Source organism: Dreissena polymorpha, chromosome 1 (assembly GCF_020536995.1).
Source record: "Dreissena polymorpha isolate Duluth1 chromosome 1, UMN_Dpol_1.0, whole genome shotgun sequence".
NCBI classification, from domain to species: domain Eukaryota; kingdom Metazoa; phylum Mollusca; class Bivalvia; order Myida; family Dreissenidae; genus Dreissena; species Dreissena polymorpha.
The window spans coordinates 145,623,570-145,641,145 of NC_068355.1; the positions used below are offsets into that span (position 1 = coordinate 145,623,570).

Sequence of the window (17,576 nt, forward strand, 5' to 3'; positions counted from 1 at the left end):
AAGCTGTGGAGTGGAGGTAGATGTAAAGGGATGTGGGTGGTAGCTGTGGAGTGGAGGTAGCAGTAGAGGGATGTGGTAGTAGCTGTGGGTTGGAAGAAGTAGTGTATGGATGTGGGTGGTAGCTGTGGGGTGGAGGTAGTAGTAGAGTTATGTGGGTGGTAGCTCTGGGGTGGAGGTAGCAGTAAAGGGGATGTGGATAGTAGCTGTGGGTTGGAAGAAGTTTGTATGGATGTTGATGGTAGCTGTGGAGTGGAGGTAGTAATGGAGGGATGTGGGTGGTAGCTCTGGGGTGGAGGTAGCAGTTGAGGGATGTGGGTGGTATCTGTTTGATGGAGGTATTAGCGGAGGTATGTGGATGATAGCTTTACGGTGTAGGTAGTAGTGTAGGGATGTGGGTGGTAGCTGTTTGATGGAGGTAATAGCGGAGGGATGTGGGTGTAGCAGTAGAGGAATGTGGGTCGTAGCTTTAGGTAAGGTAGTCGTTTATGGATGATGGTTGTAGCTGTGTGGTAGGTAGTAGTTTATGGATGTGGGTGGTAGCTGTGGGTGGAGGTAGTAATAGAGGGATGGGGGTGGTAGCTGTGGGTGGGGGTAGTAGTGGAGGGATGTGGGTGGTAGCTGTTTGCTGGATGTAGAAGTGGAGGTTGTGGGTGGTAGCTCTGGGTGGAGTAAGAAGTAGAGGGATGTGGATGGAAGCTGTGGGGGAGGTAGTAGTGTAGGGATGTGGGTGGTAGCTGTTTGATGGAGGTATTAGCGTATGGATGCGACAGTTAGCTATACGGTGGAGGTAGTAGTGGAGGGATGTGGGTGGTAGCTGTGGATGGAGGTAGTAAGAGAGGGATGGAGGTAGTAGCCGTGGGGGAGGTAGTGGTGGAGAGATGTGGGTAGTAGCTGTGGGTTGGAGGTAGTAGTAGAAGGATTTAGGTTGTATCTTTTTGATGGAGGTATTAGCGGATGGATGCGGCTGTTAGCTAAACGGTGGTGGTAGTAGTGGATGGATGTGAGTGGTAGCTGATTGATGGAGGTATAAGCGGAGGGATGTGTGTGTTAGCTACACGGTGGTGGTAATAGTGGAGGGATGTGGGTGGTAGCTGTTTGGTGAATTTAGTAGTGGAGGGATGTGGGTGGTAGCTGTGGGGGAGGAAGTAGTGAAGGGCTATGGGTGTTACCTTTTTGATGGATGTATTAGCGGAAAGGGTGTTGGTGTTAGCTATACGGTGGTGGTAGTAGTGTAGGAATGTGGGTGGTAGCTGTTAGGTGGAGGTAGTAGTGGAGGAATATGTGGTAGCTGTTGGTGGAGGTATTAGCGGAGGGGTGTGAGTGTTGGCTATTCGGTGGTGGTAGTAGTGTAGATGTAGGTGGTAGCTGTGGGGTGGAGGTAGTTGTGGAGAGATGTGTGTGGTAGCTGTTGGTGGAGGTGGTAGTAGAGGGATACGGATGATAGCTGTGGGTGGATTAGGATGGTAGCTGTGGGGGAGGTAGAAGTGTAGAGATGTTTCGGGTAGCTTTTTGATGGAGGTATTTGCGGAAGGGGTGTGGGTGTTAGCTATATGGTGGTGGTGGTGGTAGTGTAGGGTGTAGGGATGTAGGTGGTACCTGTGGGTGGAGGCAGTAATGGAGGGATGTGTGTGCTAGCTGTTGGTGGAGATAGTCGTAGAGGGATGCGGATGGTAGCTGTGGGTGAAGGTAGTAGTGAAGAAATATGTGTAGAAGCTGTATCCGGAGGTAGTAGTAGAGGGATGTGGGTGGTAGCTGTGGGGGAGGTAGTAGTGAAGGGATTAAGTTGGTAGCTTTTTAATGGGGGTATTAGCGGAAGGGTGTTGTGTTAGCTATACGTTGATGGTAGTAATGTAGGGATGTGGGTGGTAGCTGTGGGGTGTATGTAGTAGTGTAGGGATGTGGGTGGTAGCTGTGGGGTGGAGGTAGTAGTAGAGGGATGCGGGTGGTAGCTGTGGGTTGAGGTAGTAGTAGAGGGATGTGGATGGTAGCTGTGGGGGGGGGGGGGTAGTAGTGTAGGGATGAAGGTATCTTTTTGATGAAGGTTTTAGCGGATGGATGCGGGTGTTATCTATACGGTGGAGATAGTTGTTGAGGGATGTGGGTTGTATCTGTGGGTGGAGGTAGAAGTGGATGGATGTGGGTGGTAGCTGTTGGGTGGAGGTAGTAGTGAAGGGATGTGAGGGTAGCTGTGGGTGGTAGTAGTAGTAGAAAGTTGTGGGTGGTAGCTGTGGGTGGAGGTAGTAGTGGAACGATTTGGATGTTAGCAATTGTGTTGATGTAGTAGTGCATGGATGTGGGTGGTTGATGTGGGTCGAGGTAGTAGTGGAGGGATGTGGCTGGTAGCAATTATGTAGAGGTGGTGCTGTAGGGATATGGGAGTTAGCAAGGGGGTGGAGTTAGTAGTGGAGGGATGTGGGTGGTAGCTGTGGGGAGGTAGTAGTGTAGGGATGTTGGGGGTAGCTTTTTGATGGAGTTATTAACGGAGGGTTGTGGGTGCTAGCTATACGGTGGTGGTAGTAGTGTAGGGATGTTGGTGGTAGCTGTGGGGGAGGTAGTAGTGAAGGGATGTGGGTGGTAGCTTTTTGATGGGGGTATTAGCGGAAGAGTGTGGGTGTTAGCTATACGTTGATGGTAGTAGCGCAAGGATGTGGGTGGTAGCTGTGGGGTGAAGGTAGTAGTGGAGGAATGTGTTTGGTAGCTGTTGGTGGAGGAAGTAGTAGAGGGATGCGGATGGTAGCTGTGGGTGGAGGTAGTAGTAGAGCGATGTGCGTGGTAGCTGTGGGGAAGGTAGTAGTGCAGGGATAGTGGTATCTTTTTGATATAGGTATGAGTGGATGGATGCGGGTGTTAGCTATACGATGGAACTAGTAGTGGAGGGATGTGGGTTGTAGCTGTGGGGTGGATGTAGTAGTGGGAGGGATGTGGGGTGTAGCTTTGGGTGGTGGAAGTAGTAGAAAGATGTGGGTGGTAGCTGTGGGTGGAGGTAGTAGTGGAAGGATGTGTATGTTAGCAATTATGTTGATGGAGTAGTGCAGGGATGTCGGTGGTAGCTGTGGGTCGAGGCAGTAGTGGAGGGATGTGTGTGGTAGCAATTAGGTAGAGGTGGTGCTGTAAGGATGTGGGAGTTAGCAAGGAGGCGGTGTAAGGTTAGTAATGGAGGGATGTTAGTGGTAGCTGTTGGTGTAGGTACTAGTGGAGGGATGTGGGTGGTAGCTGTGAAGTGGAGGTATTAGCGGAGGGATGTGGGTGGTAGCTTTGGTTGAGGTGGTAGTTGTCTTGTGATCGTATACAAGTAAGAAAGCGGTGTGTCTTGTTCTGAATCTATTTCAAATCTCAATGTATCAAAACAACGTACTCACAGATATGACGTAAACGTCGCGTGACGTTCCGCGCAATGGCGCGAAAGCGTCGTTACATGTACAAATTCCCAACAGTAGTAAAGGGATGTGGGTGGTATCTGTGTAATGGAAGTATAAGCGGAGGGATTGGGTGGTAGCTGTCGATTGGAGGTATTAGCAGAGAGATATGGGTGTTATCTGTGGAGTGGATGTATTGGCGGAGTGATGTGGGTGGTAGCTGTGTAGTGGAGGTATTAGCTGAGTGATATGGATGGTAGCTGTGGAATGGAGGTATTAGCGGAATGATGTGGGTGGTAGCTGTGTAGTGAAGGTATTAGCATAGGGATATGGTTTATATCTGTTTCATGGATGTATTAGCGGATGGATGTGGGTGTTAGCAATGCGGTGGAGGTAGTAGTGGAAGGATGTGGATAGTAGCTGTGGAGTGGAGGTATAAGTGGAGGGATGTGGGTGTTATCAATGAGGTGGTTGTAGTGGAGGGATGTGTGTAGTAGCTGTGGAGTGGAGGTCGTAGTGAAGAAATGAGGGTGGTAGGAGCAGAGGTTGAAGCTCCGAGCTTCAAGCGGGTTTCATTCGGACATGGCCGGTTTGCAACCCAGGAGCAATCAAATCGAAACTGACAAGCGTCAGGGTCAACGGATAGGAACGATGTTCATGAAGGTGTCTCATCAGCTCATAAGGTAAAACTTGCTGGGTTTGAATCGATAGAAAGGAAGCTCTCTAATGAACATTCACTTTTATTTGTCTCCAGCTTCTCGCTACATTGTGTGCACATAATTTCTATCTAACAATTAGACTAATTGAGAACACATCAAATACTATGATTTTTACTTTCTATTGAATTGTTTTCTTTCACGATAGACCTCTTCACTTGAAAGGAAGATTTTTTCCAATAACTACCTGTTTGGATGAATCAATACTGACAATACATGGAAACCCGTCATTATTTAAACAGGTATCTATGTTACCAATTGTTTGATGATTGTGCCATCTTGGAGTATACAAGATTATACATCATGAGTACTTGCCTTTGACCGCTTACTATTCATTAAAACCTTCAGAAGACGTTTTAGTGGCAGTAATATATTACGAACACAATTAAATCTAATGTCGCAACATGTTTTCCCGATGGACTCGATTCACACAGTATGCGTAAATCAGGTAGAGGACATGTCCACACCGTTCAATCGACTAACGCAACGTCTGTGGTTCATCCATCAGATGAGCTAGTAGATAAATGTCGGTTAAAAGCGGAGTGTAAGTATTTCCTTATTCTTTATATTTTACGTATTGACTTTAGCAGTTTTGAGTATGTTCTTTGAGAGCCTAAGTTAAAAAGACTTTTAAACGTAATCCCTACCTTCCTAGCTGCTTACTTTTAAAGAAATCCGTTAGAATGTGGTCACAAATCAAACACAATTCACCACTTTCTCAGTCAAACTCTAATTACACAGGCCTGAGGGTTTAGACCGAAGACAAATATGAACAACATGTTATTGAAATCTTTAATCATTTGTCTTCGGTTATTCCAAATTACAGCATTCCACATGAACACACAACATTTTGCAAGGTTGTATGACCTTAATCCGGCCGTTACACTCCATGATCGAAGGGTTCCAGATAAGCGAAAACAGGGCAGAAATCTAGTAAAATGGCGCTGTAAAATATACTGTCCGAAAAAATTGGAGTCACTAATTATGGCCGAAAACCCGTATGTCCGAAAATAAAGAGTCATGAAAAATAATTATTTTGGCTAATAAATGGGGTGTCTAAAAACTTAGAGTGTCCGAAAACTTGGAGTAATTACGGTATATGCGCGTGTGTTAGCAAATAGTAAATAACAGTTCATGTTTATTGCACACGTTAGCGCCATTTCAACGGGGGTCTTTTTACACAAAGTTGAAATAAAAAATGTTTATATTATATTTTATCCGAACAGGACAGAGCAGAACAGTACTTTATTTATTTTCACGGGTTACAAAACAATAAGAGTTTGTAATATTATATTAGCTTATTTATAAGAGAATTACACAAACAACAAACACACAGAAGAATATACGTTAAATCATAGTAAATCCTGTGGGAAGTTGGTTGTTATGTGAAAATTTTCGATAAGAGAGTCAGTAACATAGTGGTTATTTTATTTTAAACAATATATTGTCTATAAGGAAACGTAAATTTAAGTTTTGAACCAGTAGGTGTTAAATTATTTACAGTTAATCACATATGTGAATACGCCGCAATAACAAAATAATAATAATAATAATAATAATAATACATGTCAAAATATAAAAACAATAACAAAATCAACAATAATAATAAAAATACACGTAATAATAATAATAATAATAATTTAATATATTTTTATTAATTGTAATCAGCATCGTTTATCAATAAAGATATAATTGTGATATATTCATATTTCATCAGCAATAGTCATAATGACACATATACTACTTTGAGCCTCGCTCTGGGAAAACAGGTGTTAATGTATTTGTTTTGACTGAACAGGCTAATTTTGGGCTAACATTTACGAAAATGCAAGCTCGTTTAATACTTAAAGCTCATTGAAATAAATAAATGCATATAGTCGTCTGGTGGAGCTTTGCAAGATGGAAAAATAACGCTTCCTTTTGACAAAAAACGCGCAAAGGTCACCTATTAAATCTAAGTCATACAATTTAATATTCGCATATGCTTATTCACTGTCCGAATAAAGTGTAAGTTCTTGCGGTCATAATCATTTCCGTAGGAATATTAAATATTCACCAACAACGCAAAAATGCGTTAACAAAGAGACGCGTTATGTTTTAAAAGATGCGTGGACAAATTGAACATCCGAAAAAAGGAAAATTAAATGAAGCTCATACCTGCATACCGCTGTGGGCGTGGTAAAAGAACGTTCCCGCCCTCGGGACCTTAAACTTGTACGTAAACGTTTGGCCGGGAAGGATCGGGCACTGCGTCACGAAGGCCGCTCCGTCCATCCACGGCGTTCCCCGCATCTCCAGTCCGTGCCAGTGGATGCTCGTCTCGGTCCCAACCAGGCTGTTTTTCACGCGAACCTTGACCTCCTGACCTTGAAACACAACCAGTTCCGGTCCTGGGAGTGTCTTGTTTACGGTAAATAGGACGCGGTCATGGTCTGAGCCGTCGGCGAGAATGACGCGTCCGGGGTCCACCGTCGCGCCGGTAGTATCCCCGTACGTGAACAGCTTCCGGTCGGTGGAGTTGATGTAGACTTTCGCCATGAAACCGAGTCGCATCGGAAGCCATGGGCTGATTTCCAGGAAGAATTCGCATTTCTGGTCTTGACTGTTACATGTATCTGAGTTGACATGAAAGCACAAGTTTACGAATATAATAATAGTTATACACCTTTGAAAAAAAATATTGTTTCGTCCGTGAGGATAAATTGACATTATTGAAAATGTTTGACCGAGTATTCCAATACAAATTGTGTAATGAGCTCAGTCTGTCAGTTAAATCCTTACGAACTCTTTAAAAACGACACGGACTCCGCGCTTGCTTATATACAAGCAGGCATGTTGCCGTCCCTACATGCACTCAAAAATTGTCCAATAGTCGTGTGTCTTTAATATCGAAATGTAGGCTGCATTAACCCTGAATTCTAGGTAGATCATTTCCTTAGTTTGAGTTACCCTTTTTGTCATGTAAGCCTCATGCTTATTGATCAAGTTTCGTGTTGTGGGCTAAGAAAGAAATATTTATCTGCCTCACGTTATGTTTTATACTCAACAATCTTGTAATGTTCTACTATGTTTTATGTCTTTAAAAAACATAATAAAAATAATGTTTATTATAAAATAAATAATCCAATTTATTCATACACAATAGTAATGAGTTCGATAACGAAACGTTGCCCTATCTTCTATATTTGAATTCCTATTGATGATTGGCCTGTCATATTATTTTTACTATTTAACATGCAGAAGGATATTTGAGGAACTGAACTAAATATATACAGAAAATCAATTTAAGGCAAGATTGAAGATTGCTGATGATCGGCAATTAATAGTTGACAATTAGTATGCTTTCTAATTAATATATAAAACACACACACATATACAGACAAACAAACACATTTAAATAATTCAAGATATTTTTCTTGGTAATGTTTTCCAATGTACTTGATTGTTTTTAATTATTTTAAAAAGTAATATCCTTGCATTATATTAAAGGCGCCTTTTCACAGATTTTGGAATGTTTTGAAGTTTGTCATTAAATGCTTTATATTGATAAATGTTAACATTGGATAAAAAAGCTCCAGTAAAAAAAAACAAGAATAAAATTAAAAAAAGAAAAAAAAGGTAACCCTCATCAGGGCTCGAACCACTGACCCCTGGAGTCCTGAAGTAAAATGTCTACCACTTAGACCACTCCACCATCCTTCCGGATACAATACTAGACGTATTTTATACTTTATATAAGCAATCCTTGTAGTTTCACAAAGTATAACGACAACATCATAACTCTCCAAATTATTAATATGTTTCGCGTTGCAATGCTTTATAATTTTTTGGTTTTTAAATACTCAACAGATGCATATAATGGCTATTTTAGAGCATGGTAAATGTCCAGTATTACTGTTTCCTAACAAATATCATAACTAAAACAAAAATTTGCGAATCTGAAACATTTTTATCAAATTTGTCAATTTACCCAAACGTGAAAAGGCCCCTTTAACAAACACAATGATGTTTATAAAAAGCAAAGACCTATAATACACAGGATAGGAAACCACGCGCTTTCTCGCAATAATCTTGCGGCGGGGTCACGTGGTTAGCTACGAGCGCGTACCTTTCAAAATGGCCGCGCGTGTATGGAAACCGATCTCGCTTCGCCGATGTCGGTTAAATAAATTACTTAAAGAATTATTTTCAGGCGATTATCACGTTGTGTTGTTAATTGTTTGAAGTTGAGATTGTTTGTTACAAATAAAATGTTTAAGATGCTTTGTGTATTTGTTGTGTGTGTGTGTGTGTATAAACAAGTGTTATTTATCGGCTAAAGTTTGCCGATTCAGCCGCTCATATTATGTCTTTGATGAGACTTTTTACTTGTTACAAACAATTCACGCATGTTTTGTTGTGTTGTTTTTCATAACCGCAACATCAAGCAGATTATATTTTAATTATTGTAATTTCAATTAATACATATTAAAGATTCTCGCGCAATTAATCACCGCTGTTTTTAATTGGTCTCAATAGGTACAACTCTACATTCGTAAATCATAACATTATATTTAGTACGATATTTAACATACGCCTTCCATTTGTTGTTCTTGTCTAACTGAAATCAGTGATAAAAGTTGTTGTTTGGATTTAAATTAAATAAAATTTTGTGAGCTGTAATTATGTCACGTAAAGAAGATCCGAACTTTTTATCATGGGAGAGTGATATTGATCTTGACGATCTTTTAGGTGATTATACAAACGATGAAGAGAATGTTAATATATCTAGTGTCTCTAAGTCTAGTTCAAGTGTTGAGAAATGTCCTAACATTTATGTTTGTCCAGAGTGTTCACGTGAATACAAGACTGTCGCAGGGTTCCGTGGTCATGTTACAAACAAACATGATAAAAACTTGAAAGGTATGGAATGAAAAATAATTTCTTGAAATATATGTTCTTTGTTGTGTTTAATTTAAATAATGGATGTATGTCTTTCGCCTACAATAGTAATAAGAAAACTTTGCTGGTTTCAAAAGGTTCATTTAGCTATTAAGTATTAGTGCTGTCTTCAGTATAATACTTTAAAGTGAACAACACAGTAGTCAGGAGAACATAATTTTAATTTTCTTTCATATTATCATGAGTATGAACAGTAATAAATTTGTACGAGATAGAAATGAGCCTTGTTCTGAGAAAACTGGGCTTAATGCATGTGCGTAAAGTGTCATCCTAGATTAGCCTTTGCAGTCCGCACATGCTAATCAGGGACGAAACTTCAGCTTTTATGTTATTTTTTGTTAAAAAAAGTCTCTTCTTACCAAAAATCTTAACAAGGCGTACAGTGTCGTCCCTGATTAGCCTGTGAGGACTGCACATGCTAATCTGGGATAACGCTTTACGCACAGGTATTATGCACAGTTTTCTCAGAACGTGACACATATAAACTATAGATACTATTCTACATGCAATGCAAACTACATATAGAATACTATATACATAAAATCAACATTTAGAGAACAACATAGTAATTCTATACATAATATATTATAAAATCAGATTACAACATAATAATTCTACTTATCACATGTTTGACTCGCATAAAGTCATTACATATTTTTCACATTTCACTAGTGTAATAAAAATTTTGCATTACGTTGTTTTTGCGTACGGACATTTTTGGCATTTGCTGCGTTTGTTACTATCTGGGAAGCAACGCTTAAATTGTTCACTTCAGGAATCCATTCACGAGCTTAATTCCAAACTTTCATGCTCCTTAACTGAAACACCCTCCTTCCTTATCGAATTCTCATATTGTCTTTTTAATTTCCATACAGTATTTGTTAAGTCACTAATTTCTCCTTTTTGCTCCTTTAGTTTAAGGCACAATTCATCCCGGGTCATATCTGAGTGTTTAAAGCTGGAATGGCTGAATTTCCTAGGATGAATTATTCTATCATCCAAGCGCTTTTTCCTTTTCGCAAGTGCATAACTGTAATTTTTGCATTTGATGCAATTTAGTTTTCTTGGTGTTAACAATTCACACGATGATGACCTGATAGTTGACGAATAACGTGTACCCTCAGATGTCACAGCTCCAAAGTCTCCTTCCCTGAAAAATAAATAAAACATTTTCATGAACCATACTGTGTCTGCATGTGTGAAGAGAGACTTAATCAAACAAGCATGCATTGTATATATGAGTAAAGCATAAAGCTGAGTCATTAGAGATGGAAAATGAAAGTAAGAGTTGAACAAAATTGCATCCATTTAGTTCCTTGTTTGAACTTGTGACTTTTTACAGTCATTTACAGTGCTGTTTAATTACCATAATGATTTTCGTACAAATGTTACAAGCTTCATAAGTGAATTAATACAAAATAAAAATGTACATTTAAATTGTAACGTTGTTTTCTATGGCCTAAAAGATTTGTTTTCTTTCTGGTGACTATGCCATGTCATGACAGCCTCAAAATTTAGAAAGAAATTCATCCATTGAAGTTTTCGACATGCAACATTATGCATAAAGCAAAAATACTTTAAATGCATGTTTTTTAAAACATTTTTCTGTTATAAGTTAAAACACTAGCTTTTCATATCCCCTAGCAGAAAAAAACTTTATTTCATACAATTTGCATGACAAACAAAAAAGTTTTACATATAAAGAAACATGGCCATGTAATGACAGCCTTCAAATTTACTTCATGCAAGTTGCATAAGAAACAAAAAAGTTTTACAAAAAAAGCCAAAGCCATGGCATGACAGCCTTAGAATTTAGAAAGAAATTCATCCGTTGAATATGTTCAACATGCATATAATATATTTAGCTTGAAATCCTAAAAATGTATTTTTTCAAACATTTTTTCTGTTATAACACTAGCCTAACATCTCCCATTGCAGAAAAACTTTACTTTATGCAAGTTGCATAAGAAACAAAAAAGTTTTACAAAAAAAGCCAACGCCATGTCATGACAGCCTTAGAATTTAGAAAGAAATTCATCCGTTGAATATGTTCAACATGCATGTAATATAATTAGCTTGAAATCCTTAAAAATGCATTTTTTTCAAACATTTTTTCTGTTATAACACTAGCCAAACATCTCCCCTAGCAAAAAAACTTTACTTAATGCAATTTATAGCATTATAAATATATATAGGTCTTTGTAAAAAGCTGCAACTGCAGAGGCGTAACAAAATACCTGACTATCTTCGTGAAATTCAGCAAATATTTAGTTTAAACATATTTTTTTCAAACAATACAATTTGTTATTACATAGCACTACATGTAACATTTATGCAATGGACGTGTTTGAATAGGATTAGAACTTAGGATTAGGATTCTTCTCCCTAAATATTTACTCTGCTGTACAGATAAATAATAATAATCAAATCACTCAGTTACGCGCCAATGGTGACACAGACAACCCCCGTGGGTCAAATCCCTTTGAAAATAGTGGGTTTATGAGTACATGAACCGTTAATTAATCATGTTCCATGTAAATGGACACGTTATGAAACGTTTCATTAAGTTTTGTTCCTATTAACGAACTGTCCAATAATGTGTCGTTTCATGAGCAGATCATTAACTGTTATCATTATCTGATAACTGCCAAAACGGCTAACTATTTTCGAAAAGCACTCGCCCCTGGGATTTTTGCTGGCAACCGTATAAGCAAACCCTGACAATATTTATCTTTCTGTATCACATTAAAAAGATTTTAAAGCATTTTACCGCGTGTAGCAACAGGGGAGGTAATGGAGTCAGAGGGAAGGTAATTATAATATAATTATCGACCGATTTAATACCACACGATAAGCTTGACAGGTTGGCAAATCTCTTTAAAAAGAAACACAAACAAAAATATTGTTGAACGTTATAACAAGACGTATTTCTTAAACCTTTTTTACGTCACATTCACATTAATAGATACAAATTTAGCAGTATTTGTTGGAGTGAACTCCGTTACTTTAACCATTAAATTTATTTATCCATATAAACTATGCTCGCAAACGATTTACTTTAACAATTTGATCAGCACTAATTTAAGAATGTTAAATTAACGACACATAACCACAAGATGCGTTTTCACGGGTTTTTATAAGACACTTTAGACTTGTGGCTACCAGGACAGTGACCTTACCTTTCACAAAATTAGTATTGCTTTCTGATTTATATCCATGGTTTGTTTGCAAAATTCTCATTTAAACTTGTTGTTCACTGATTGTTAGAAAAAAAAGTTTGAAATGAACACATAAAAAATCCGCTCATGAATGCTACGGCCCGGCGAGCTTCCGACGCTGCTTCAGCATTTTGCGTTCGCTCGTCAATAAAAATTGCAACACATAAAAATAAAAACGAGCATTTTGTGTCTCGTTTAATCTATGTTACGTTACAACATCTAACATTGAAATTTTTGCGTTTGCTTTAAGGAACATTGATTTTTTTAATTTTACTAGAACTGCCAATAGTATGCCCGATATTGATTTTTGCAAAATAAATAGTGATTGAATTGTGAAAGAAACTGAATATCAGCTGTAAAAATTATCAAAATATACCCTACAACCTACAGCCGTTCCGCTGGACTTCTTCATGGCCGTTAATAACGGGCGCAACCTCTTTTTCAGATGCATTAATACACGAGCTAATTATACTTCTGAGGTGACGCTATAAATTCTTTTCAAAATAACATTTGAGGAAAGGCAGCTGTTGTGCTGTATTTCAGCAGTGCCATTACAACACTTGAGTGCTTATATATTTTCTAATCCATTTCTTACACCCTGTTTAATATTTTAAATGCGTAAATCATTTACTTATTTATAAATATATATTTCCAATAAGTCTCCATCAATAATTAAATAAGTTAGAGGGCAATTTGTAAAAAAGTATTCAGAAATATGGGCCTAAAAAGCTATAGAGTTATCATCCCGGAATATTTGGGAAAGCTGAAGTGTTGTTTAAATTTCTCGGAAACTTTGATTTTTAGTGCAGAATACCATTATACTTGACACATGTGATTAAGGAACAGAAAACTCCAGATGTAGTATTATGTATTTAATTAATACGGGCAAAAGCCCGCGAAGCGGGCGTTGACCGTTCATACATATGGAAATTAAGATCATAAAATTACATAAGAATACCATATAGGGATGCGTCTCAAAAAAATTTGCCACGCGACATATATTTTCGCGATGCTATTTATGACCTTGAACAAATAAAAAACACTTTGACATATGCTAAATCACATGTAAATACATAACTCAGGAAAAATTATATTAATGACATCATAATTGTGTAGCGAATCGCACTAAATATTCTCGCATTATTTGTTTTTATTCGCAACCGTTCCATAATTAAGACATTACTCAATTATCTCCCCTGAATACTCTTCTTCAGTGGGTATAAGCCGAAGACTGGTTCACTACATATAGTGACAGTCTTTACCAAACACAATTTACGTGAACATAGCCCGTCTTAAATATATTGCCGAATATCAGATTTCTGTCGAATTTATTTGCTTTGATCTATTCGATATCTTATTGTTATTATTATCCTGACAAATCACAAACGCTTGTTAAAAAAAATATTTGCTTTAAACAATATAGTTGGCATCTCTATTCTTCCAGTATTATCGCGGTATTTCAATAACGACACCCTATTGTTTATTTGTCAGAATTCGTGACGCATTTTTCATTCGCTCTCAGAATGAAGTTGTACGTGTGACCATGAGCAATATTCTGGTAAGTTGTCGTTGTTATCCATTAGAAACACATTTATTCACAAAATTTAAAGATATTCCTATCTAACTTTTCAGTCTTTTAGCTTTAATGTTTAACGTTTTTACACCTCGTCTGCTCGCACTTTACCGATATCCCGAAAGGTTACATATCACTATAATAAGTTTAGGCCTAAAACCACAAAATCCGACACCTTTGGATTTTCTTACCACAATTTTACGTAAAACATCTTCCAGATTCGAAGTCAACAAAAAACAAGACATTTATAAATTGTCTGCATTATTGATCAGATTGTTGGTTTTCCGTCTTTAGAAGCTGTTCTGCCAAGGCAAGAGCTGGGCATCACACAAGCCATTCTATCCAGCAAAACTGACAGTGTTGGTTTACAGAAATCAACAAAGGAGGGATTCCTGAATTATCAAAGTTTCCAAGCTATACACCCAGTTATTATCTGTGGTGATCTTTATTGGTTCTGTTGGTTTACTTGGATGGAACATGTGTGAACTTTTATAGAACTTTGAAAAGTCTATATCTGTCTATCTATAAACAAAAATCAGCTATGGTATAATAAGATCAGATGTGCAAACAATGTCAAAGGGTTGTTAAATTAACAATTTGAATGCAATTATGCTGAAAAAATATGTAAGTTCCCATGCAAATTTAGTCTGTATATCAACAAGTGTCTGCCAATAAATGTCAAACTAGTAATACAAAACTTACCACAAGTATGTAAAAGCACTAATTACCTGTTGTGATCATTTTTAGTAAGAAAGTGTAATTCTAAACAGTAGCAAATAGCTTGTTTAGTAAATGCATAATGCAATTAATATGATTTCCTTTATATTGTTTAAGGTAGCGCACCTCTAATGGGCACATATCCAAATATAATCTAATTAATTATTTTCTTAATCAGCATCATTTCACTGAACTACATGCAAATTTGTAGGTAGGCTTTCCATGCTTTTAAAAAAAAATATACCGATTTTTTCAAAACCACCCCCACGCTCGGCTTTTGTCCAGTTTATTTTCACCCCTGGGGTATATAAAAGTTCCATAATTCATTCAAATTTCCAAATATGGGCATGCAGTTGGTGTGTACAGATGCTGTAAAGGTGTTTAAAGTTTAAACAAGATGAAATAAGTATTCTTTTACAGAAATTTATTTTTTACAAATTTTTATCTATGGAAGAGCGCCATGAAATGTAAGTGATTTCAGCCAAGTAAAAATTGGGTCGGTTAAAAACAAAGTGTCATAAAATTCAAAATAGTATCATTTAAGTCATATTTTAAACTTAGTTTTTATAGAAACACTACATACAGCAAAAATACCAAGAACTAGACAGATTTACCGTTTACTTTTTGAAATAAAAATAAAAATGCAACATGCATGGTTCGTATTTTCAACAGTAAATCACCCAATTTCGCCATAACGTTGTTTTAATTTTAATAATTGAAGAATGTGCATAAAAATTGCAACATATTTAACAATAAATATAGCTTATATGCCATATTAAATCAAATTAAGTTAGAAAATAAATAAAACGCGTCGCAAAAAAGTATACGTCGTCGGCAGGATTCGAACCTGCGCGGGAATATCCCAAAAGATTGATAGTCTATCGCCTTAACCACTAGGCTACGGCACCTAATAGTAGGCTCTTCAACCTTCGAAGAAATCGCGGGAAATCATTAGAGGTGCGCTACCTTAATTAATAAATTGGTTGTTACTTGTTAATCCATGATAAATGTTTTATGGCTAGTACAAAACGAGCATTGTTAATTTTGTAAAAGGTAATAAAATAACACCACTTTGTAATTTCATATACGTAAATATTCGTGTACTGTAGGTTGATGACAGTGTTTTAGTATTACTTATTTTGTAACTATTATTTTATGTGCAAATAAATGATGTGAAGTGTTTTGTATCTCCACACAATACCACATACCTTTTTATATATGTACTGTGTTATGTGTTATTTGAATGTTTAAATAAAAAAATATGGATGATATAACATGATGCATTCTAATATTTGCATTCAAACTATAGAGCTAAGAGTATGCAATTTAGACTGTGATTTAAGAATTGCTACAAAATGGCTAGTTTTTTAGTGGCGACAAAATTTAAACTATTTAACAATAGTTTGCGAAAGAAAATTAGAATCCTGCCAGATACCTGTATTTATTAAATATTTTAATTGCGAAACAAGTATGTTGTTATGCTGTTACACATAATTATACATTGATAATAAATAAGAAGACAATTAGCGGTGTTAACGTTTCCCAACAGAAGAAATCATTCTTCTGATGAAGTCAGTGGTATACAGACGAAAGCTCCAGGTATGGCATTCAATACGTATTGTGTGTTATTTGACAGTCTCAAACTTATTGGATTAAAAAAAATCCTGTCAAATTTGTCAATCAAAATTGATTTGACACATCACATGATTTTGATTATGTTAAATCAGTGTACTGTATGCTAAATGCAACTGCTTTAGCAAGCTGTCAAGTTGATTGAGACATTTGATGAAACAAACTGTTTCCTGGGTAGGACCAGTACTTAGTGGCTATACATGTATGACGTATCATGACGTCGAAAGTCTACAAGACCTACTAGGTAGAACGAGAAATGTACTTTGACGTACAATCTTCACCGACCCTTGAGTGTTAGCCAAGCAGAAAATACCTTACATCTGTTGCTTTTAGAGATATTTGATTTATACCAAATTATGCGACTATCGACCGCTTACTCATAGATAGTGTGCGTATTTATTGACCAGGTGTGGCTGAAGTAACCTCTGACTTATGCAAGTTATGGTTATTACAAAATACGACCAACGGGGAGGTTATTATACATTATTTATTCCGTTAATGTTTGGTAACTGTTTGGTTACCGTTGGGAATTTCCTACACAGTAATGCGCTGGAGGGTCGTGATACTCCGCCCCGCATGAATAAATACTCACAATATGCTGAATAATTTTAATTTTAAAAAGGTAACAATTGAATCTTCTTCAAATTTGTAAATAATCTTTTTCAATGGCTTAAATACTTGAAACTTCTATGTGTTTTTTCCCATTCTGATATTTTTATTCATTTTGTCCTTAATTAAAAAAAAAGATTTTAAACATTTATTTTGAATAAATCAGAAGGAAAAGCGGCTCAATAGACAAGTGTTTTGATTGGCTGTTCAGAAAATGTGTGCGTCGAAGTACAAACATGTATATCGAAGTACAAATTGTACTTTGACGTACAAACATATACTTTAAAGTGTATTTTATATTTGTATGTCGACGTACAATTGTTGTACTTCGATGTACATTTCTCTTTTTACCTAGTAGGTCTTCTTGACTTTCAACCCAAATGGTACGCCTTAGTATGTCTTAACGGGTTATCTCAAGAATGCTCAAGAATAGAATCAATACAGAAACCTCCCAGTGACTAAGCCAGTTAGCAGACACCCCATCCATTATACCACAGCCACCGAACCAGCTTTAAATTCCTGTTGCTAGAAAACAAAAAAAAAATAAGATGCTAGATCTTTAAACTAGGAATATGTAACTCGTTTTAAGATTGATTTTTTAATGTGCATTACTTAATTATTGCACCAATTATAACTTTTTGAACACAACCATGTCCATATATTTATAAAAAATACATGGTTATCAAAAAAACTTAAAAGCTTTGCCCGTAAATAAGGTAGCTCCTTTAATCATATTATCTTAATTTCATACTTTTGAAAGACAGAACAATAACCGTACTGGAAAATTGTCAATTAAACAGAAATTAATACTTTT

General features: G+C 37.0%; 1 non-coding gene across 1 annotated transcript; it reads right to left on the bottom strand.

Moving 5' to 3' along the window:
* Positions 1-15,347: 15,347 nt before the first annotated feature.
* On the bottom strand, positions 15,348-15,429 carry Trnad-auc (transfer RNA aspartic acid (anticodon AUC)). The gene has a single exon. It is a non-coding gene; the product is annotated as a tRNA-Asp (tRNA).
* Positions 15,430-17,576: the final 2,147 nt, after the last annotated feature.